Source organism: Rhinoderma darwinii, chromosome 5 (genome assembly GCF_050947455.1).
Source record: "Rhinoderma darwinii isolate aRhiDar2 chromosome 5, aRhiDar2.hap1, whole genome shotgun sequence".
Classification (NCBI taxonomy): domain Eukaryota; kingdom Metazoa; phylum Chordata; class Amphibia; order Anura; family Rhinodermatidae; genus Rhinoderma; species Rhinoderma darwinii.
Genome location: NC_134691.1, coordinates 273,524,785 through 273,550,336, shown reverse-complemented (window position 1 = coordinate 273,550,336; position 25,552 = coordinate 273,524,785). Strand labels below are relative to the sequence as shown.

The 25,552-nt window shown below is 40.7% G+C and overlaps 1 protein-coding gene across 3 annotated transcripts in view; it reads right to left on the bottom strand.

Moving 5' to 3' along the window:
- The window catches only part of OSBPL10 (oxysterol binding protein like 10), a 362,776-nt gene that overhangs the window by 279,290 nt on the left and 57,934 nt on the right, over window positions 1–25,552 (bottom strand). The window contains exon 1 of one of the 3 annotated variants that reach the window (XM_075827174.1): window positions 6,388–6,528. The exons of the other annotated variants lie outside the window; for them this stretch is intronic. The gene's annotated coding sequence lies outside the window, so the exon portion shown is untranslated. Of the gene's footprint in view, window positions 1–6,387; window positions 6,529–25,552 lie in introns of those variants that run through there. 3 annotated transcript variants of the gene reach the window in all.

Here is a 25,552-nt window from a genome sequence, read left to right as displayed (position 1 = left end):
TGCCTCTGTACCCACAATCTAATTTTTCTATCCCAGGCAAATTTTATAGGAAGTTATTTAGGCTATCAGTAGGATTCTGACTGGTGTGAGAATGCCGCGGATATCCTGAAGAAAGCCACAAATATAATATAGGGTTCTGCAACTTTCTAACATTTGTTTCCAAAACTTTGTTTCTATTCCTTATCATTTTCAGACTTGCTCCAGATACAAATTTGAGCAATGCGAATGAAAAATATACATTTGCAGGGCATTAGGGAAGTCAAATTCCTAACAGTCTCCCAATCAGGCTACAGCAATACTGCAACTTAAATCACATGCCCAAAGATCGCAGTGTTGTACTGCCTACATTGCAGTAATGAAAGTGAATGCGGTAGCAAGTATAGATTTCTTGCAACTGTCGCGACGCAGACCCAGCAACCTGTGGGTCGCAACACGGCCACACTCACTTTCAATCCTTTGCTTCATTACTGTGGTCTTTGGCCGTGTCACCTGTGTTAAGGCTAAAGTCGCTGTGTAGCCCTAGGCTTAATCCACCGGCAAAATAAAAAGCTGTCATTTATGGAAGCCTGTATTAGAAGACAGCTTGCGTCTGTTGATAAACAGGGTTTGAACTCTTTGTGGCTTTCTTGCTTTATTAATCGGCAAGCTCTCTCTAATGATGGGGTAGGGAGACAGACAGGTGAGCCCTAATCTTCCCGCCACTCAGTCCCTGCCTACTTGCACGACCCGTCCTAGGCGACGGTGTACAATTGGGCGACTGTCCCTACGCTTAATACGTGCACGACAGACAAACAGACAAGGCTACACAGAAGCTAAGGGAAATGGGGCAGTTGCCCATGGCAACACCGTGAGCAACAAGAGTAGTGAACGAGCCGAGTCAAACCAGGAGTGTACGAGGTACCAAACGCAGAGCAGGAGCGTAGTCAGTAAAGCCAGGGTCAAAATGAAGCAGAGGTCAACAGTAATAGCTGGAGCAGCAGAGCCAGGAAACAAGATAGAATCACAGGCAAAGACAAGAAGCAAATGAAGGTATACATAGACCGAGGGCGGGAGCTAGAACCATCTGGCCAGGCTGTGGCAGGTTCTCCCACTCCTCAGCCTCCCAGCCTGAGTGGTAGCAGATCGAGTCAATCTATCAGACCTAGGAGCAGATGCAGGCTGATTAACCACGGGCGTCGATACAGAAGCTGTGTCTGGCAAATCCTTTACACTCTCACTTGTAAAAGTAGCATTTTCAAATAGGGCTGGGCAATTAATCAAAATAAAACTGAAATCGAAATCCAGCGCAAATAACCGACGTCATCTTGCACATTTTTTTTTTTTTTCGGTTCGGTTATTTACTGGTTTAAAAACTGTATTGGTGTCCTAAGGACGCCGATACAGTTTAACTCAATCGCAGTGCAGGGGGCAGTCCCCATAGGCACTATGGAGGCAATATAATGGGTGTGAAGGGCAACTATTAGGGCATTATACTGTGTGGGGAGTATATAAGTATGCAGCAGCCAGGGGAATATAAAAATACACTGGCATGGCATGAAAATAGGGGGCACGGCATCTAAAAAAAGGGGCATTAGACTGTGTGGGGGCAGCTATTGGGGCATTATACTGTGTGGGGAGTATATTAGTATGCAGCAGCCTGAGGGGAATATGCAAATACACTGGCATGGCAGTTTACAGCATCCTCTAACATATAACTACAAATTCAAAGTTTGCAGAACAACATTTAATGATTAGATAATGTGATGCCATTCCAAACATTTACAAAAAGTCTACATAAAACCATAAACCCACAGGAAAGCGCTCTACGACAGCTATGATAAAAACCTTTTAATCACACTTTTCTCTCAGTGTAGTTCAGTCCATTATACAGTCCATTAAATATGGGCACAGTCTTAGCAATTGATTTAACCAGTGATATGAAATAATAGCTATGTTCAGAACAGGCAAGCCCTGAAAAAATACATGTTTTCTGAAATAGAAGGCGAATTACCCTAAACGTGCATCCGCGACATGTAGATTGAATAAAAATATATTTAGGCATTGCACAGGTGGAGGCAATCAAATGCGATTTAATTCTCTTATTGTGGGTTGTTGACTGTTTAAACGATTGTCTGCTCCTTCCATAAAGAGAAAAGATTATTTTAATAACTCCGTCATTTTTAATATTTAAATTAAGTTGAAATGCTCCACATCATAACAACACACACCTGGGGATAGCAGATGGTCGTATAAAATTAATCAGCTATGTAAAATCACAATACCCGCTGCATTCACTTGAAAAATCATTCATTTCTGAAGCATTTTTTAGCATTGTAATTTACTTAAGAGAACTGCAGGAGAATCCCAAACCTGCTCTCCTTTCATTAAACCCACGTCCGATGGGCTCCATATCAATATTAACACATTCATCAACCAAAATGAATGTGGAATTCTATCTCAAGCATCCAACCAGATTATGTCCACTTTTATAGTTACTCCTACAGATATGCCACCTGCTGAGACCTATGATGTCTGTTTTTCTATTAGAGAAGAGATGTTGAATTACAAATGGCAGCATGAAAACTTCTTCCTATCATGTTTTGCCTTTCTATCAATTTTAGCTCAACATTGAAAGGGTTTTCCTACTATTCTTTCCATAGGAAATGCAATAAATCACTGGCTACAAATATGGGATACTAAGATTCAGTCTGCAATCCTGAGGAAGGTGGGCCAAATTACCAATAGGTTATATCTGTAATGGTGTATATTCACGCATTGTGGTCATATCAGCGAAACGTGGATATATAAGCTAAAACTGGATTTTAGGGTGAAATTATATGAGCGGTTTGTTGCTGCAATTTTTGTAAACGCTGCAAAACCACAGTAGTTTTTACAAAAAAAAAATTCAGAAAAATATACTGTAAATGTAGTGCTCCTGCAGCATTTTTGAGTGCATTCAACTGTAGTCGTCCTGTAGAATTTTTGCCGCTATAGCACATTTTCTATACTTATGAACTCTTCCCAAATCTCCCACTAGGGTAAACTAGCTGCATAAGTATTTATAGGTCTCCGATTGACTACAATATGTAGTTAGTGATCTCCCCCTAGTGGCACCTGCAAACAGAAGTTTATCATTTAATTCTATGGCACCCTGCTGACATTGTTTTGGCTTTCATTATAGGAGTATGACCTATAATTATGGGCGGACCAAAAACGGTGATCACAGCATAAACTATATGACTTACGTATGTTTTTTTGTGGTGCAGTAATGATACAGCTTTGTGTTGCACCATTACTGATCCTTGTGCGAGAATTTTAAAGGGCCCTGAAAACTGTCGGAAAAAAAGTGATTTGCAACATGTGTCACTAACAAATGAGACACTTTTTTCTAAGCGGTTTAGGAAATATTAGTAAACTCTGTCTTCTAATTGGTACTCGTCAGACATAAAATGTCCAGCATATTTATCAAATTCTAGATTTTGGTCTTACAAGATATCTATGACAGGTCAGAGTTCATCTAGGGTTTGGGTCGGTTTTATATCCGAATGTTGCAAGACAAACATTTATCATGGAATGTGCGACAGTTTAATAAATTGGTTGCAAGATTTACACAAAGTAATTACCGTATTTACATAGCGCCAAAACCAGTGGCAGCAACATTATTAATAGATCTGTTCCCGTGTTACTAAAACCTACAAAAAACGACAAACCCAATACACAGTAGAAAAAAAAAACCCCAAAAAAACAACCCATTGTCCGGTATTCAGATTTTTCTTACTGTTCTATATAACAAGCAGCACAATAAATTAAAAAGCAGTATCCTTACGTGTTGTCAGTGTGTTTGACACACAACCTCTTATTTAGATCAGCACGGAAATCATGTACATTTTGATGTATAAATATTGTCAACCAAGTGTCAGCAAGATCAAAGATCTGCAAGCCATGAAACATATCAATTATGCCCACGCGAAGCTTTCTCTGCCTCGCTGAATAAAAGTAAACTGGTCTGTAAAAAATAATTGAGTCACAAATCTAGAACTGTGATAAAATGTACTTTAAAATCTCACGTAACACAAACTGGCAACTGAGGAATTCTACAGAGAATGGATACATCCCTGACCAAGACATTTATCATGGACGTAGATAGGGATGAGCAAATGTTTGAAAATTATTTTCACCAAAATGAGTGACCCCGATTCACCAGAAATAACTAACCTGGCAAATCGATATTACCATCTCCAAAGTAGAATAGAATCCTTGAATTGTCCCTATGTCATCTGTCAAAAGATTAGACTGGTGAGGGCATGGGTGTAGCCAATACAACATTAAAAAGATAGTAAAAGATATGAAAGTCTCCAGTCACTGCTGAAGCGACCTGGCTGTTTACTGATCCCAGGATCCTGTTGCTCAAGACATCAGTGGAGCCAAAAATACCTCATGTCCAAGAGACAATCAAAATTTAAAAAAAAATATATATAAATTCCTCGTATTTATCACATTTCTCTTTTTTACTTTTTGTGGGGTGGGGTTTAAATTAAAGACAGTGGGCCAGAAGCCAAAAGAATTATTAGATTTATCACCCTTAGTTATAATATACTGTTGGAGGTCAGGAAATTCAACAAGCATGTAATTATAGGCAAGTCATATTAGTGGCACTGTACATTTAATTATTTCAAGGGAACCGGTCACCAGCATTTCACCTACTGAACACCTACTGACCCCTCGCTGGCCTCTGCGGTCAAAAGTTTATTGCGGTTATCCCCTCTCCTAAACTCCGCCTTCGACCATAAATAACGGTCTTCAAACATTTCGCGCCTTTTATGGTAATAATGCGTCAGTCTCATTCATTCCTTTTCTTATGCACGCCCACCGCTGAAAACTGGCCCAAACTGAATGCCATAATCTCATCTGAGATAACGTGCATATAAGGTCCGACACCCTTCCCTGCATCGTCCGGGCCTCAAATCTAGTTACTGCACATTTGCCACTATGGTGTCCCGTTGTGCGCACGCACCAGAACTGGACACCGATGCACAAGTGCAGAATTTCGTGTGTGCTGGGGGGAGGCAAGTAGCGGTCAATCAAAAGTAAGAAGGCGGGGTAAACTCGGAAAGGCTCGAGGAATGAAGATATGACTTTTCAAACGAAGATATGACGCTTATGCTCATTAGCATATGGCGCGGGAACACTAAAAAACTGAATACTAAAAAGGTACAGTATATACTTAGAAGATTATAGGTTACATAAAAATGATTTTTCACCTACTTCCATCAGGTATTGCTGGTTTAGAAGGTGAAATGCTGGTGACAGGTTCCCTTTAAAAACACTAATGGTCGAATATTGCTGGAGTACTGGATCCATGTATATTAGGCATCTGTTCTTCGTTTACCACCCCCTCCTGCACAAGCTCCATTAGGCACAATGTACACTCAACTACAGATGGTAAAAAAATAGGATTGTTCAATTCTTGGTAAGATTTAGTAGTAGCACAAACGAATGTCAAAAAGAAATATAGAGTGGCTCCTTTGCTTAAGGGCATTAACTTAATAAAAGTCATGGGAAGCTCAAACATATGTTATCTCTGCTCAATCCTGAATAATACGGTGATTGATGCAGAACTAACCATAGTTTTTGTTGTTAGCAAAGCTCTTAAACTAATGTACCATGTCACATTATATCAACTGATAGCTGCCAGTTATACCCAGTTAGCTGGACTCCTCAATGTCCAAGGGAGAAAACACCCATACACAAGTCCAAACACTGGTATGGTGCCAAGTAAATGAATAAAAATACATTAAAACAGATTTTTTTTTTTTTTTTTTTAATACCTTGTGCTACAATCCTATAATGAGCTGAATTTATATGTGATGGCGCAGGGAACATTACGGACGTTGGCTCACATACTCTAATGATTTTTATAAAGCATAGCATTTTATTTTAAGGTTAGTTACTGTGACACATGCAAAGCTTGCAGATAAATAAAGACATAAACAGTCTAGTGAATGCAAAACCAATGAAATGCTAATCCTACACTGGTGCTTCTTTTTAGCAAAGCTATCCAAAACGTGCTTATAGCACAGCAAAATAACTCAAGAAGGTGGCACTAGATCAGCAGATTATTCTCAGCTTTTATGGCCATAGACTGAAAAAAGAAAAGAAAGGTTACTCAAAAAGGTCTAAAATAAAGCTCCATCTTTCAGTATTGGCTATATAGAACTAGCAAACAGGCTCATGTCTAGATTTTGTAGTAAAGAAAACATCTTGGGGGAGATTTATTAATACTGGCATGTCATACATTTAACAGTATCAACAGTTCACTTGCGTAAGACGCGACACATTTATAACCCCTTAAAGGAATTCTGCCACCAGATATGAAAGCAGCAGCACAGTAAGATAATGCAGCACTACCTGAATATAACACTGACTTCCTTTATCAGATGCGTGGCTCCGTTGCAGAAATATACGTTTATTCGTAATATGCAAATGAGCAGTTTGGAGCAGCGAGGGCGTCACCGTTGCTCCAAAAAGCTCTAAGTTCCCTCCCTAGTCCGTCCCTTGCTACCTTCCTTCTCCGATTGACAGGGACACCGTGTAGTGTGACATAATCGTCGCATGCGCAGTAAGGCCGATTCAACCTGTGAAACTTCAGCGGCCCTGTCAAACAGACAAGCGTGCACGCTCTCCTCTCCACAGCTGTCCGTAGCAGAGACGCGCCCCCTTGCCTGTTCGGGTGAAAAGACTGCAATTGCACACTCTCTCCTGCTGTGGCACTGTCCATATCGGATTGGACAGTGTCACAGCCATAGTAACATGCCCCCCTGCCAGTACACGCTACGTTAACTGTTCAGGGGGTTATATAAATATCGGTCGCCAAATATAACGGCACCGATATCTAAATAACGGAGGGAGGTAGATTTTTTTTTTTTTAAAGTGCCCAGGGTTTGTGCAGCCCCCCCCCCCCCCCATTACATGCTGCACATGTATGGGGATGTGAAAAATGTGATGGAGTCAATAGGGCCAGTGAGGGGTTGGTATCCACATATTTCAGAAAGGATAAGAAATATTAGTTTCCAAAGATTAAAGGTAAGTGGAATTTAGTGCCTTCTTGTGCTTTGAATTGTAGGTTAGACTACTTGTGTCAATGAACATGATGTTTATGAGTAAAACTGTGCTGGGTATTTACACAAGTTAAAATAAGGAGAAACTAAAGCCATAAGATCCATCAGCATCGGGTGAAGATTTCCCAGTAGCAACAATTTTTTTTTAACAATAAAGAGAGTCAAAATGCACAAAATGTATAAACAGGTTAGAATTTACATTTTCAATATTTGGACCAGCTTCCCCCTATGTCCCATGTGATGGAACAATATTCTAATGTCAGGGTGATAAAAGGACCCCTGTAATCAGCCACAAGAACAATTTGACCCCCCCCCCCCTCACCGAAGACTCCACTGTTTTATTTATATGCCTTAACAGGCTACATAGAAAGGCATTGTATAAATGGAACAACTCCTTTAAAGGTTCTTCCACATATACTGTAGCATTTTGTATGCGATTTTACTTGCATTTTTAATCTCTCAAAAAATAGAGAAAAAGTTTTACCCTTCTCTTCATTTTCCCTATTTAGGATCTATTATTTTTTTGGAAGAAAAAAAAAAGGGGGGGGCATGGCCTGCAGAATCCTATATGTGAATGACCTTTTAGACCGACTGTAGTAATGCTTTGCCGAGTCCTCCAGAAAATGTACCTATATAATCATGATGCATACATGATGTCTAGCCTTGAGGCAGGTGTATTCTAATTGAAAGCTACAGAATCATTTTGAGAATAAATTTTATTTTTATTTAAAAAGGCATATTGCAGACAAAACCAAGAAAAGCTCAATTAAAGCTAACCTAACCTTCTCTCCTATCTGTCTGCTGCACCTTTTCCACTGGTAGTCCATGCTAGTAATAGTGACTGACAGTGCTATGTGTTTCATGTCTATGATACAATTGTTCCTGCATCTATGTTACACTGTTCATGCTCCGCCCTCTTCACTTACGTTACATTAGCCAATAGTAATGCAGCAGGAATGAAGTACCGGTTACAGGACCTGAACAAGTGATCGTTGGAGTGATACCTTGTTTGTGGTTACATTACAGTTTATACAGGGTTACAAGCAGGGAGACCAGCAGGCAAATCCTCCCACGGGCTGCAAAAAGTAGCTGCAGCTTCCAGAATGCCTCCGAAATGACTAAACGGTAAAATAAAAAATCAGCACTCCAAGGGAAATGAACAGTACAACAATCACCAGGTTATCTTGATGCGTTTATTAAAAAATAATGGCTCATAGAAAACTCAGGCTAATGCAGAGCTCTTTCTAAAAAGTTTGGCACGACGGCCGTTTCACGTCACTCGTGGCACTTCTTCGAGGTGCCATAGAGGTAAAAAAAAAACAAAAAAAAACAATTTGTTTATACTTACTTAAGCCTGAACCTATTGAAGTGTGCCTGAAATTCTTTTTCTTTTTTTAAATCCCCGAAAAAGGCCATACTCACTGATACAAGGGCAGGTTAGAAAACAAAATTCACAGCTGCTTTAAAACAAGCCACAAAGCTACATGCTCAAGGACACGATCATTAGAAAAATCGATGTAATTTTTTTTGGCTTTACATATAAAAATACATTATGAAATCTAGCAGTTTTCACAGTTGCGGTCATCTAGTGGCCAAATAAATTTCACTGCAATATAAGCATCTCATTTTACAGACAACCGTAAAATAAAATATTCACATTTTCACTCATAGAAAAACAGAATCATATGTCTACTCTACTGCCTTAGATGCGAAACAAAAATAAAGATTGCAGACAGCAGAAACGGAGCAGAATAAAAGAGGGCAGAGTTATTTGCTGAGGGTCGTTGATATTTCTGCCCATCTCAATTTGAGACGCTGTTTGCTAGCCTATAAATGGTGGCCATACAGATTAGATGGCTGTCGGTCGAATCCGCCAAAATCGGGACCGACTGACCATCTATAGTATATAGTGGTGTCCCGACTGTCCCCTGACGGGTGATGTCGGGGGGGGGGGAGAGAGATGAGTCGGGCATGTTGGATTCCAAGCCGAGCGTGCATGTGGGAGATGGGAGGAATAGCTGTCGGACATACGATCTAGCTGGAGATAAAGCCTTTAGGGTACACGCACATGGGGCGGATTAGATACGGATTTACCGCAACAGATTTTAGTGAGGTAAATCTGCAGTGTATTACAGTAGCAGCAAAGTGGATATGAAAGAATCTCAATCAAAATGATGCAGAAAAATTCAGTTGAGAAAACGTGCATAAATTGACTTGCGGTGCAGATTTTTAATCCACAGAATGTCAATTTACGCTGCGGAATCGCTGCGCTTTTATTGCGGTCTTTGACCATTGGGTTGTTGTTTCGGAAAAAGCTCCAATTCAGTCGCAAAAATCTAAAATCTAAAACAATATCTATATTTTTGGAGAGGTCTTTCAGCTGGAATTCAATGCAGGTTCCAGGTCGGATTGGCTGCATGCTTTTTTGCATTGTAACTTACCGGAGTGCACATACCCTTAGGGGGGATTCACACGAGCGTGTATTCGGTCCGTGCGGGCCACGTGGTTTTCACGCGGCACGCATGGACCAATACAAGTCTATGGGGCAGTACAGACAGTCCGTGCTTTTTGCGCAGCGTTTGTCTGCTGCGCAAAAAGCGCGACAGGTTCAATAACTCTGCGTATTTCACGCATCACGCACCCATTGAAGTCAATGGGTGCGTGAAAACCACGCAGGTTGCACGGAAGCACTTCCGTGCGAACCGACTGAAACAGCGCACCAGCTGTCAAAAGGATGATTGTAAACAGAAAAGCACCACGTGCTTTTCTGTTTCCGAACATCCAAACGGAGTGTCTTTGCGATGAGCGAAGCCGGACAAGGGAACCGAACTTCACCGGGTTCGGCCGAACTCGTTTTGGCCGAACCCGGCAAAAAAATTATCGGTACGCGACGTCAGGAGATAGTCACTGTCCATGGTGCTGAAAGAGTTAAACTGTTTCAGCACCATGGACAGTGACTTCCGATCCCAATATACATGAACCTGTAGAAAAAAAAACGAAGTTCTGACTTACCGCTAACTCCCGGCTTCTTCCTCCAGTCTGACCTCCCGGGATGACAATTCAGTCCAAGTGACAGCTCCAGACAATCACAGGCCAAGCACAGGCTGCAGCGGTCACATGGACTGGCGCGTCATCCAGGGAGGTGGGGCCCGATGTCGAGAGGCGCGTCACCAAGGACGCGTCACCAAGGACGCATCACCGAGGAAACGGCCGGGAAGTTCTCGGTAAGTACGAACTTTTTCTTTTTTTTCAACAGGTTTTTCGATATTGTGTTCGGCATGCACTGTCGAGGGTGCTGAAAGAGTTAGCTCTTTCAGCACCTTGGACAGTGACGGGCGTCGACTAGCCTCATCTCTATGATGGCGGCTGCGCGAAAATCACGCAGCCGCGCATCATACACGGATGACACACGCAGCTGTCAAATGGTTTTTGCGCACGCAAAACGCCGCGTTGTTTGCGTGCGCAAAAACGCAACGTCCGTCTGTATCTGCCCTTAGAGTGACAGTTTCTTCTCCAGTCACACAATACAGATTTCATTGTCAATAAATATATAAGGGAGAATTTATTAAAAGGTTACTAGGTGGTGATAAAAAAAAAGTTGCAAATTATGGCCTTAGACCATATTATCATAATAATTTGCGACTTTACAGTTTCCCGCTCTTTACACTTTTAAAAAGGGAGCAGGGCTAAGTGGAGAGGGCGGGGCCATCAACGGCCAAACACATTTACTATAATTTACGGCAGAAACGGTCATAAATAATAGCGTAAATTTAAGTTAGTTTATAGATAAAGTAGATTTCGCTTTCTGGTGCATGGACAGCACAGGATACGCCTCTTAATAAATTAGTTGCAACTTACTCCTAAACTTTAGGCCCTTTTACACAGGAGAATTGTCGGGCAAATGTATGGTTTATGCAGCAATAAATTTTATCGTTGTTGGCAGCACATCTCCCTACATGATAAAGAGGGATGAGCGATTGTTGTGTCCCCAAACATAGCTCCTTCTGAAAGGATGAACGAGCGGTCTATGTCGGGACACGGCCGTGTAAGAGGACTCTAAGACTGGCGTACAAAAACGTGTGCTTATAAATGTTATTTCTGACTTCAGATAACACAGCAATCATCTATCATAGCAACAGAGGTCTCATCATTGCTATGAATAAAAAAAAGTTCACTTGACTATGATTTCCACAAGGAAAATGCGGAAAATGTTACTTAACCCCTTCCCCCTGCTTGCATTCTGGGCCGATTGGTCAGCATCATACACTTCTCTCCACAACGCCCACTTGGTCAAAAGTAAAAACACGCCCAGTTGGGCATTAAGAAAGTCATTAGCATAAATCTAAAATAGGTCATAACTGTCAAAATTGGTAAAAAAAAAAACACTGCTGTTATCTACATTACAGCGCCTATAACATTATGTAGGACATAGGGCACTTATAATGTGGTGACAGAGCCTCTTTAATTCACAGGAAAAAAAAAAATGTAAATCCCAGTTGAGGCAGAAGGCATAAATAATTTATTTATTTTCAAATAAAATTACTATTTTTAAAACATACCACTTTAAAATATAACTATTTAAAAATCATGGAATGATAAAAAAAAAAAAAATGAATAAAGCATCCGACATGTTTTCGGGACTGGACTAGTTCCTTCCTCATGGAAAAGTATTATATCAATGTAATTTAGTCACTTGAATTTAGTAAACTGGTAATAGAAATATCTATGTACAGTAGTGTTCAAAGAAAGAGCAGCGTTGGTGGATTGGCCCTTTTTGATGGGAATAGAGGGGGAGCTTGTCCGGGGAGGGGGTCTGTTCGGGTGGGTTATGAGATATTAGCGGCTAGAGTTATCTGGGTTCTCTCTGTGAAGGTGTGTTTATTATAGAAGTGCGATTATGGGTGGTTCTGGTTGTCGGGGTGCCCACTTCCTCATTTGCAATTTTATTATTGCAATGTATTTTGCTTTGATATATATATACATATATATATATATATATTTTGGTACACTCTTATTTTCAAGTTGTAATGTATTTCCTTACTCTGCTGGGTCAGAGGATTGCTGTACACTGTGAATTGGAAATGTGTATGCATAACCATTTTGTTTTCTTTTGTTATTACTCTTTTCGCTGGGAGTGTATTTTTGCTACTTTGCTGTTTTGATTATTCAAATGTAAAATGTTGAAATAAATAAAAGAATGTTAAAAAAATAAATTAAAAAAAAGCAGCAAGTTTAAAAAAAAGCAAATAAAGCCCAAAATCATTATAACTTATAACACTAACGGGCTTTATTCTGATGCATATGACTTTTCACGGCACTGCATCAGAATAAAGTAAACAGCAGGGTTGCTGTCAAATCTCCCTGCTCTCAGCTGCCAGAGGTAGCTGAGGGCTGGGGGCGTCCCTGCTCGACCGGGTGAGATCGATATTAGTATAGATCTCACCCGTTTAACCCTTCAGATGCGGTGCTCAATAGTGTGCACTGCATCTGAGTGGTTTTGGAGAGAGAAGGGAGCTCCCTATCTCCCACCGACACCCGGCGATAAGATCGCCGAGTGTCTGCGATGGCAGCCGGGGGCCTAATAAAGGCCCCCAGGTCTGCCTGGAGCGAATGCCTGCTAGATCATGCCGCAGGCATGACCAAGCAGATGCCTGCCTGTGTTAAACGGACAGGCAGTAATACACTGCAATACAAAAGTATTGCAGTGTATTATAATAGCGATCGGAGAATTGCATATTAAAGTCCCCTAGTGGGACTAGTAAAAAAGTTTAAAAAAAAAGTTTAATAAAAGTTAATAAAAAAAAATGTGAAAAAAATGAAAAAACCACTTTTCCCCCTTACAAACTGCTTTAGTATTAAAAAACCAAAATAAAGTAAAAAAGTTACACATATTTGGTATCGCCGCGTCCGTAACAACCCCGACTATAAAGCTGTTACATTACTTAACCAGTTTTCTGTGAATCCGGACTTTAAAAAAATGTGATTAAACAGTGATCAAAAAGGTGCATCTACTCCAAAATGGTACCAATAAAAACGACAAGTCTTCCCGCAAAAAAAAAAAACCCTCATATAACCGCATCGCCGAAAAAATAAAAACGTTACGGCTCTTCAAATATGGAGACACAAAAACAAATAATTTTTGAAAAAATAGCGTTTTTATTGTGTAAAAGTTGTAAAACATACAAAATCTATACAAATTTGATATCGTTGCAATCGTAACAACCCGCTGAATAAAGTTATTGTGTTATTTATACCACACGCTAAACGGCGTAGATTTAGGATGCAAAAAAGCGTGGCGAAATTTCAGAATTTTTTCTATCCCCCCCCCAAAAAAGTTAATCAATAAATAATATGTACCTCAAAATGGTGCTATTAAAAAATACAACTTGTCCCGCAAAAAACAAGACCTTATACAGCTATGTCGATGCAAAAATAAAAACGTTATAGCTCTTGGAAAAACGTAAAAAATAGCTTGGTCATTAAGGCCTAAAATAGGCTGGTCATTAAGGGGTTAAAGTCCAAATCAAAACAATAACATTTATACAATGTGTTAATCCTTTACAGAAAGTTACAAAAAAAAAAGGAATATTAGGCTAATCAAAAAAATAGCAGTGCCAGCATTTTTCTTTAAAAACTCAAAAATGTAATGTACAAACTCTTTCTGAGAACTGCTTGACATCTGTGTTGCATGGAGCCGACCAACTTCTGGCACCTCTGATCAGGTATTCCAGTCCGGGAAGATAAGACGACATTCCACAGTTCTTTTGCATTTTTGGGTTTTGCCTCATAAACCGCATTTTTTATGTCACCCCTCAAGTTCTCTATGGGATTGAGGTCAGGGGATTGGGCTGGCCATTCCATTACCTCAATCCGGTTTGTCTGTAACCAAGATGTTGTTCGCTTCCTGGTGTGTTTTGGGTCATTGTCGTGTTAAAACCCCCATTTCAAGGGCATTTCTTCTTCGACATAGGGAAACATGATCTCCTCAAGTATTATGATATATTCAAATTGATCCATGATCCTCGGGGGTCGTCTGACATACTGTCTGTGGCCAGTAGACCCAAAAAGAACAATTTTTCTTTCATCAGTCCACAGAATATTGCACCATTTCTCTTTGGGCCAGTCAATGTGTTCCTTGGCAAACATTAACCTATTCAGAACAAGTCTTTTTTTTCAACGACGCGTTCTTGCTGGTAACTTGGCTTCACTTAATCGTCTTCTGATTGTAGGAGTACACACTGGTAACTTCAGATCGTCTTTCATCTTTCTAGAGGTGATCATTGGCTGAGCCTTTGCCATTTTGGCTATTCTTCGATCCATTCGAACAGAAGTTCCCCGGTTCCTTCCGCGTCTTTCAGGTTTTGGTTGCCACTTCAAGGCATTTGAGATCATATTACCAGAGCAGCCTATAATTTGCTGCACTTCTCTATATGTTTTTCCCTCTATAAATCAACTTTTTAATCAAAGTATGTTTTTCATCAAAACAATGTCTGGAACGACCCATTTTACCCAGTATTTTAAAAGAAAATGCACTACAACCAACAAGTGCAACATTTGCCACCCTCCTACCTTAAATAAGGGCCAAAATAGACACCTGTTATTCCACAGAATGAATGACAACCAATTTAACTCCTCACTGCTATTATTTTGAACAAGTCCATATCAATTCATGATTCAATCACTCAGAATGAGTGGCCCGCATGTCCTAATTGTTGGCTCTGGTTTTTTTTCTACGATTCTGCTACACTTACAAGTAAATTATTTGCCATGTAGAAATATCACTTCTACCAAAAACATTGATTTATCAGGTTAATGATGTTGGACTGCTATTTTTTTTGAACTCTACTGTAGATGATTTGCCAGGAGAGCAGATTTCATACTTTCATTAAGGATAGAAACAGAAAATGCATAATGGGTATAACTATTGATGTGCACTTTCCCCAAGTTCTTCAATATAACCCCCTTCAAAGAACTAATCTGTAGATATACATCCTAGCTATATAAGCTTCGTGCAGCCAGGGTGTAGATCTACAGCCCTAAATTTAACGGTAGATTGCTCTGTATAGCGCTTTGCCATTATTGAGATTGTCAGCCTGACTCTCCTTTGACGATCTGTCCTAAAAATAGCTAAACACAATGTAAAATCCCTTTCCCCCCAACCCCCCTGTATCATGTAATTATGCATTCATACCATTCTAATAACGTCACTATTTTTTTGTCGCTCCAGCGCTGCCCTATCTGCTCTTAAAAAGGCTCTGTCACCACATTATAAGTGCCCTATCTCCTACATAAGGAGATCGGCGCTATAATGTAGGTGACAGCAGTGCTTTTTATTTAAAAAAACGATCTGTTTTCACCTCTTTATTAGCAATTTTAGATTTATGCTAATGAGTTGCTTAATGCCCAAGTGGGCGTGTTTTTACTTTAGACAAAGTGGGCGTTGTACAGAGGAGTGTGTGTCGCTGACCAATCAGCGTCATGCTCTCCTCTCCATCCATTTAGTCAGCGCATAGGGATCCTGCTAGATCCTTATGTGCTGTCTTATACGAACACATTAACAATACTGAAGTGTTTAGACAGTGAATAGACATTCCACGGGATGTCTATTCACAATCCCTGCATTTCGTTACTGTTTCTGTGGTAGTTACAGCAGAAGCGTAATCTCGCGAGATTACGCTGCAGACGACAGGTTACGAGATTACGCTTCCTCTGCTGTAACTACCACAGACAGAGTAACGAAGTGCAGAGATTGTGGATAGACATCCCGTGGAATGTCTATTCACTGTCTAAACACTTCAGTATTGTTAATGTGTTCGTATAAGACAGCACATAAGGATCTAGCAGGATCCCTATGCGCTGACTAAATGAATGGAGAGGAGTGCATGACACTGATTGGTCAGAGTCATACACTCCCCTGTACAACGCCCACTTGGGCATTAAGCAACTCATTAGCATAAATCTAAAATCGCTAATAAAGTGGTGAAAATAGATAGTTTTTTTTAAATAAAAAGCACTGCTGTCACCTACATTACAGCGCCGATCTCCTGATGTAGGAGATGGGCCACTTATAATGTGGTGACAGAGCCTCTTTAACCATCTAAAATTTGCACTCTTTCACAGCTCTCATGTATAACTGTGGGGGCAAGCTAGAATATATGTGGGGACCTTTGTTCTCAAGTTTTATCATGCAGCTATGCATGTTGGGCAAAACACACATTTGATATAGCTATACACGGGAGAGTGAGATTATTATATTGTGCTATAAATTATTTTGGTTTAAGTAATTATATTAAATATTTAATGTATACTGTACCTAACCCTTCAGGTGATCTTTCAGAATAAGTTGTCATATGTGTGTATATGGCGTACATGAGGAATAACACTGTTTTTGGCCATTATAGGACTTGTATTCCGCATTATTTAGCAGTTTTCCCCTATGCAGGCCCTTTCTAAGGCCTCATGCACACGACCGTAATATTTTTTACTGTCCGTAAATACGGATCCGATGGCTACGGTTACACATTCGTAGTCGTCCGCAATTGCGTAAGCACCCATAAACTACTATGGGCTAGTTAGTGCCTCAATAGCGGACAAGAATAGGACACGTTCTATATTTTGCAGATCATTTCTACGGCCCGCACACACATCCGTAAATATACGGAAAGGTGTCCGTGGCCAATAGAAATGATTGGGTCAACAATTTCATCCGTAATTACGGATTAAAATTACGGTCGTGTGCATGGGGCCTAATTCTCAGTTTTCTGTGAACTAGTGGGCGGAGCCTGACCGCTATCATGTCTTCTGCACAAAAAGAGGAGAATCCTGCTTTCCAATCTCTATCTATCACACATGTTAATATCACACTTGTCTTGAAGAAGTGGAAAAATAAGTAAATTCAGAGTAAATGAACAGTAAGTGAAAGGCCACACGGAGCAGCCCTGACATAGTCGCGACGTGGGCCAACATCCGCGCCGGCACTATGTTCGGTGCGGATGTCAAATACCCTATTAACGACTGCTTTATCTGCAGAATTGTGCGGTCATCAAGGATGTATTAATTAATGGTTGCACGATTTTGCAGATAAAGATGTTTTACCCGCATTAACAGGGTAATTGACAGCTGCGCTGAAAATGGTGCCGGTGCGGCTGTTGGCCAGGTCGCGACCGTGTCAAGGTTGCTCCGCGTGGACTTACTCTCAGGAGGTAGGGGTAGGAAAGAATCCTGAGAGAGAGGGATTTTACTCTAACAAGATTTATTACAAAAGTTTCTTATATTTGCTTGTAAGAGAAGAAAAAAATAAGAGTGAAATAAAAATATTTAGTCAAAGCATAAAACACAAATTCCCCCCTAGAATGTGAAATTCCAAAAGGTGACATTTTGCCCTGGACATTGAGGCATCTGAAGGCCTTGGTCCTGAAATGGCCAACTAAGGCGAAGAACTTTAGATCACAAGTTAAGGAGCGTATGCAGGGGCATATATGCACATATACACACTGTGACACACATATATACATTGATTCACACACACATATACACACTTTGACACATACACACACTTACCTACTTTGCTGGACTTCTCCTACAGAGGTGTGTGGGAGGAGAGGACTGTTTTTGCCAGTAGTAATGTGGAGACGCTGGAGCTTTACCTCCCTCCTTCTCTATGACCAGACTACTGTCTGTACTTATTGCAGTCTGCCATCTGCTGGTGAAAGATAAACATCTACCATGTAATGTTCGCTTTTCACCAGCAGATGGCAGACATTACATGCAGACTGTATGTAGAACAGCCGGAGGAGGAGAGCTGCTGCAAGAAAGAGTGATGGCATAAAGGGGAGGTATTAACACCAGAATCCCCCATTGTGTACGCCCCTGCACAAGTAGTTTATGTTTAACAAGATAGTCCTACTCTCGAGTTCCTCATGAGTATAAATGCAAAACCTCTTAAAAGCCGGTGATTTCATTTAACTTGTCGACAATAATCAGATTCCTACAGTGTTGTAAAATCGTCAATTAATAATATCAAATAATTTAACTTCAGCTAATTTTTGCACTTTAATAAATAAGTCCTCAACCTGACACCTTTAGACAAACTTGATTAGCTCAATGTATATTTAATGTAAGTGGACATGAAAACGACGCATTGGTGAAATGTAGGAACAGTTACTCTGCGCACTCAAAACGTCTCTATTAAATGATGCATAAAAAATTCACTAATGGGAAAACGAAATCAACGTCAATTTAAAAGTCAGTGATTGGTTTAATTGGTTTATCACTTCAAATTCAGCTAAATATAACAGTGGGGTCATAATAATTTTATTGTCCAGCAAACAAATGGTTACAATTTAATATAACACAATTATTACATTAAAAAGAACTAGCATTTTGACTATTTTTTCCAAGAACTGTGCAATGGAGGGCAGAACTTACATGTGGAAGACAGGCAGTTCCACTATCGGTAGTCAAACTATGCAATGCCCAAGTGGTAATAATGGCAAATACCAGGATACCCCATACTTCATGACTAATCTGGAGTTGAGTTATAATAAGTAAGAGGGAAGAATGGGGTTAATTTTTTACAAGGAAATTATTCTGCTACAAATGTTGGGTAAGAAAGGATATTTACTCACTCAAAAAGAACACAGTCTACAATCGCCCTGAGGGTTATGTTCCGCTTTCCTCTAGCACAAACTGTAGGGTCTGATAAAGGTTGTAAAAACAGTCAGCAATGGTGCGGTTTGTAGTACAGGTCCCCCAGAATTCACCAAATATCAAGAGAGAAAATGCCAAAAGGGTGACAAAATAGTTAAATTGTAACTTTTAATTAGCAGTATACACAAGAGACCACACACGATGATGATACACACACAACACACACACACACACACACACACACATATACCTGCAAGTGAGTGTGGGGGTAGATAACCCCATCAGATAGAGCAGGCTGAGGGTATGTTATTAATCTTTAGACATCATATGCGTTTGTATCCATACATAATATGACTCACCTAGGACAACTAGTTAAAACACAATGTGTAGGTAAAGCGATATACAAAGAAAACTGGAACAGTCTTTCACGTTACTCCCATCGCGTCCCCATACATTATCATCATGTCGGCATCGCGTCTCCGTGTTTACACAGGGAGATGTGCTGCCGACAACGATAATATTTAACAGTTTTGAAACTATACGACCAGCAGATGATCGAGCGTTTGCTCGTTCATCTGCTGATCGTTCCGCTGTTTCCACCGGGCAATTATCGGCTACGAGCGTTATATTAACGCTCGTCTGCACGATAATCGTCCAGTGTAAAACCCCCTTAAACGAGCGCTGATCAACGAGACAGCTCATTGATCGGCGCTCGTTTGCTCCTTTCACAAGGAGCTAATATGAACAGTTACTACGCCCGCTTGTCACCATAGATTTCTATCACGTCGACAACTATAATATTTTGAGTATTTAAAATGATGCACTCAGCCAATGAACGAGCGTTTGTTCGTTCATCGGCTGATCGTTGCCCGATAATTGCCAGTATAAAAGGGCCCTTACCAGTCACCTGGGTAGTTGATCAGTTCAGTGTCATGGCTGGAGAGGGAGGAGGGACATCAATAATTCCCTATTGTGCCTTATTTTAAGGGTATAATCCCTATACTACCTAGCCAAGATAGGGTGATTATTCCCAGAGGGGCATCCCCTCTAGAAGTCTGAAATAGGATTAGGGCTATACAGGGTATTATTTTTTGTACTATGTCCCCACGTTTCCTCCGTATGTCAATTCCGGGTTCATCAGGTGATCCAGGAGGCAGGGAGGGGGCTTCAGAGTGGAGCTTTGTGTTATGCTCCCACTCTCAAAAGGCTGCGATGTGCGTACAGCACCATCGCTGTTAGACCTTGCAAGCGGTCTCTTGAATGCATGCAGGCCCATTGTCACGTTTCCGGTGGGCAGGTCTAGGTCACAGATTGGCTGGGAAGCGTGTGACGTGCCACGGCGTCACCATCATGGGGTTGTGGCCAGGAGTGGAGGTTGCCTGGCAGAACAAGATGCTTGCTGCCCAGACGTTAAAGAATATATTGGATTTCGCTAGAACTCCGCAGAGAGGCAGAGTAATTCCAGCATCCAAATATGGCCAGGCATTAATATTTAAAGTGAGCTTGGGTGGTAGAATAAAAGCACCCTGGGGTGCATAGTGGCAGTCAATTCCCAACAGTCATCTCATTATGAACACAGGCAGGATTACAGTAAAGATAGCAACTATATATAGATAACACAGGATCCAACATTGACAATAGATGATGGACACCGTTCCCCTCCTATTCATTTCTGCAGAATGGCCTCTGCACAGGTCACAGAGCATGACTAGAAAGCTCTCCCATAGAAGTCAATGGGTCCCCTCCTGTTCACAGGTTCCTATGATCCATGTGACTACTGTACTTGATATCTCTAAATGTTAACAGCAGCTCAGGCAAGACGGATGCCCCCATAATCATGTACAGAAAATAGAATATTAAAAATAAAAATGTACAAAAAAAATATTAAAAAAAATATTAAAAAAAATATTACAATTATATTTCACTATCTGGTTTTAATTAGGAGAAAATATATAGGTAATATATGCCCTTTAAGAGTCAAAGACTTGGATGACAATATAACCCCTTAGTGACCACCAAAACGCCTTTTCACGGCAGCGACTAATGGGCTTTATTCCAATGCACACGCCTTTTCACGGCGCTGCGTCGGAACAAATAAACAGGGCAGGGCACCGTTAAATCTCCCTGCTGTTAGCTACCGGAGGGCTGGCAGCAGCCCTGCTCGAACGGGCGAGATCAATATCGATCTTGCCAGTTTAACCCCTCAGATGCGGCGGTCATAAGCGAGCCCCACATCTAAGTGGTTTTGGAGAGAGGGAGGGAGCTCCCTCTCACCCCACCGGCACCCTGAGTAAGATCGCAAGGTGTCGGTGGTTGCTATGGCAGCCGGGGAGCCTAATGGCCCCCAGGTCTGCCACTAGTTATGCCTGCTAGGCCATGCCTGTGGATATGTCAAATGTCCCTCGTGGGAAAATCCGTTTAACCCCCTAGCCGTACCACTCAGTAACTATACGTCGTCGCGGGAGGTTACTTCCTGCACGAGGACGTATAGTTACTGAGTCGTTCCCGATGCACACTGGCCTCTGGCTGGTCCTCATAGGGTTGCTGTCAGAGTGACTGTGACGTCACACTGACAGTTGGAATACATCACACTACTAGGCAGTGTAATGTATTCTAGCAGCAAACCGTGCTGCAGGTCAAAAAAGAAAGTGTAAAAAGTGAAAAATAAAAGTTCAAAATGTTTTCTAAAAGTGTAAAAATAAGTTTTTTTTGTTCCTATAATAAGTCTTTTATTATAGGGAAAAAATTAAAACCTTAAAAAAAAAAAAAAAAAAGTACACGTATTTGGTATCACCGCGTTCGTAAATGGTGTCAATAGAAACTGCAACTCCTCCCACAAAAAAATAAGCCCTCACACCACTCTTGACGGAAAAAATGTTATGGCTTTTGGAAGGCAGGGAGTGAAAAACTAAAAAGCAAAAAAGGTGGGGGTGCTTTTTCTCTTTTATCCCTTGTGAAAATTCAAAAAATGCAACATTTTAGTGGAAAAATGTTGATATTAATTTTCACGGCCCAAATCTACAAAAAAAACTCGTGGGGTCAAAATGCTAACTATACCCCTAGAAAAATTCTTTGAAGGGTGTAGTTTCCAAAATGGGGTAACTTTTGGGGGGTTTCCACTGTTTTGGTCCCTCCAGGGCGTTGTAATCGCGACATGGCACTGAAAACCATTCAAACAAAATCTGTGCTCCAAAATCCAAAAGGCCCTCCTTTCCTTCTGAGCACTGCTGTGGGTCCACATAAGGGGTATTGACGTAATTAGGAGAAATTGCTTTACAAATGTTGGGGTGCTTTTTCTCCTCTATTCCTTGTAGAAAGGAAAAAAATTCTATGTTTTAGCAGAAAAAAAAGTAGATTTTAATCTTCACATACTAATTTCACAAAATTCTGCAAAAAACAAACAAACTGTGGGATCAAAATGCTAACTATACCCCTGGAAAAATGCCTCGAGGGGTGTAGTTTTCAAAATTGGGTCACTTTTGGGAGGTTTGACTGTTTAGGCACCACAAGACCTCTTCAAACCTGACATGGTGCCTGAAAATAGATTTCTAAAAAAAAAAAAAAAAAAAAAAGGAGGCCCCAAAATCCACTAGGTGCTCCTTTGCTTCAGAGGCCGATGCTTCAGTCCATTACCACACTAGGGCCACATGTGGGATATTTCTAAAAACTGCAGAATCTGTGCAATAAATATTGAGTTGCGTTTCTCTTTTAAAACCTTCTGTGTTACAGAATTTTTTTTTATTACAAATGAATTTCAGAAAAAAAAAAAAAAAAAAAAAAAGGCATTTGTAAATTTCACCTCTACTTCTAATTCCTGTGAAACACCTAGAGGGTTAAAATACTTTCTGAATGCTGTTTTGAATACTTTGAGGGGTGAAGTTTTCAAAATGGGGTGATTTATGGGGACTTTCTAATATAGAAAGCCCTCAAAGCCACTTCACAAAGGAACTGATCCCTGAAAAAACAGCCTTTTGAAATTTTCTTGAAAATGTGAGAAATTGCTGCTAAAGTTCTAAGCCTTGTAACGTCTTAGAAAAATAAAAAGGACGTGAAAAAAAACGATGCAAAACATAAAGTAGACATATGGGAAATGTTAACTAGTAATTATTTCGTATGGTATTACTATCTGTTTTACAAGTAGATACATATAAATGTAGAAAAATGCTAATTTTTGCAAATTTTCTCTAAAATTTGACGTTTTTCACAAATAAATATTGAATTTATTGACCAAATTTTTTCAAACATAAAGTACAATATGTCACGAGAAAACAATCTCAGAATCACTTGGGTAGATTAAAAAGTTACTACCACATAAAGCGACACGTCAGATTTGAAAAAAATAATCTGTGTCCAAAAGGCCAAAACAGGCTGCGTCCTAAAGGGGTTAAGGCCTAAAATAGGCTGGTCACTAAGGGACTAATGGCTAAGGTAGTGTTTCCCTGGAATCCAGTAAGGCTTCTTTCACACTACTGTTACTATCAGTTTACCTCTCTTCCATCAGAGGAAGAGAGGATCGATACAATAAACGGAAAGCAACGATTCCGTTAGAATTACCATTAAATTCAATGGTAATTCTTTTGTTTCAGTTGCTTTCCGTTTGTCTCTGTTCGCTAGGTTTCCATTTTTTGGAACGGAAACAAAAGTTCTGCAGACTGCACTTTTGTTTCAGTTCAAAAAACGGAAACCTAGCGAACGGAGACAAATGGAAAGCAACAGATACAAAAGAATTACCATAAAAATCTATGGTAATTTTAACGGAACCGTTGCTTTCCGTTTAATCTATCGATCCTCTCTTCCTCTGACGGAAGAGAGGTAAACGGATGGTAACGGTAGCGTGAATTTAGCAGAGAGCTTCACTTTAAATGCAGGGTATAACAAGTTTTCAGCTCCTTCATGCTCGGTATGGTTTGGATAAACATTCAATAAGTCTGAGCCATTTAATGCTAACTTAGCCCTCACATTGAGTGATTATGCTGGGAGAAGTGTAATTTGGATGAACGATAAAGAATAATCTCAGTTTATTGCTGATCTTTTTGTGCATGTACACTAGGAAATTACCATAACAACAGTTCGGAAACAAACAAATTTTACCAATTTTCCTAGCTCAAATGAGTCTTTACAGGTAGCAGGAACGGGAACACTGGGAACTGGAAAACACTAAGGGACCATTTGCAAAGACTAACACGGGTAACACAACAAAGCTCAGGTAATGAAGGAAGGAGCAGGGCCCTTCTTATAGTCCAGGGTGATCATTGGAGCAATCAGTCAATCTTAAACATGTGTGTGCTCTGGTCCATTAAGGCCGGGAATGAGCTCGAGCGCGTACCCCAATGGTCACTGAAGGACAGGACGGCCGCATGTGCTGGCATCTCTGGGGAGGAAGACGTCTGCAGGATGATAGGAGTCTGCGGTCTGCGACAGCAGACGTTACAGTGGCTACCACATAATACACAACATTACACTACATGTCGCCACATATTAAAACAGGGGGGACGGACTCTAAAGTGCTTATTTAACTCAGTAACACCGAGCAACCCCTGTTAAGATTTCGGTTTGCAATATTGCATGCCTTTGGGGCTCAGCTGCAGATTGAACCAATGAGATTGCTGCACCCTCTTGCTGCATTCCTTGTGCTCTGCTCATATGTGCCCCCTCTGCCGAAATGATGAGACAGCACTGATTTCCTAAAAGGAAAGGAGTTACACACATCAAGATGAATATCCCGTGAATGCATTCAAGTAATTTTATCCACTATACTGAACAGCACAAATCCCAGCTGCATATCACTCCACCGAGCAGGGACTACAGCCTTCACATATTTCAGCATTTTTCGTCCAATGCCTCAGGGATTCTATTTATATTTATTCTGAGTGTACACAATTGTTCATTTAAGCAAGGCAGCTTTCACTATGTCATTTTCCTTTCGGAAATCCTACTATATACTTGTTTATTTTTTTAAGAATGCAACTGAATTTCTGTAGATTTTATCAACATATACTGTATAGCCTAAAGCAGGGGTCTCAAACTCGGCCAGGTAAGTGGGCCGCCACATATAGAAAAAAATGTGAAGTTGACGGGCCGCATTACTTACAAAATTATTGTTAATTAATTAGTTAGTTATTTGAACTACTATAACAATACTACATTACTATAATAATAGCACTAGGTTTAAACTTACCAGAAATTTGCGAGAGTTCTCCACGTGGTTATTTCAACAATCCAGTTTTACAGTTTAAGGATATGTTCACACGCCCTATTTACGGATGCAATTCGGGCGTTTTACGCCTCGAATTACGACCGAAAATACGGCTCCAAACATCTGCCAATTGAAATCAATGGGATGACGATGTTCGGTGCACACAAGCTTTTTTTTTTTACGCGCCGCTGTCAAAAGACGGCGCGTAAAAAGGCGCCCGCGTCAAAGAAGTGCATGTCACTTCTTGAGACGTAATTAGAGCCATTTTTCATTGACTGAAAAACAGCTCCAATTACGTTCATAATTGACGCCACGAAAAACGCGAGTATGAGCAATTACGTCTGAGATTCAGGAGCGGTTTTCGCTGCCGTGTGAACATATCCTAAGTGACGCTAAATGCGGTCCGGCAGCTCAGTTGGCAGCGTTTGGCAGACACACAAATGTCAAAATTAGGCAGCCCCCTTTTTGATCATGCCACAGAGCCCTCCGTAGATGCTGACACAGCGCCCTCCGTAGATGCTGCCACAGCGCCCTCCGTAGATGCTGCCACAGCGCCCTCCGTAGATGCTGCCACACACACCCCTTGTGGATAGTGCCACAGACACCCCCA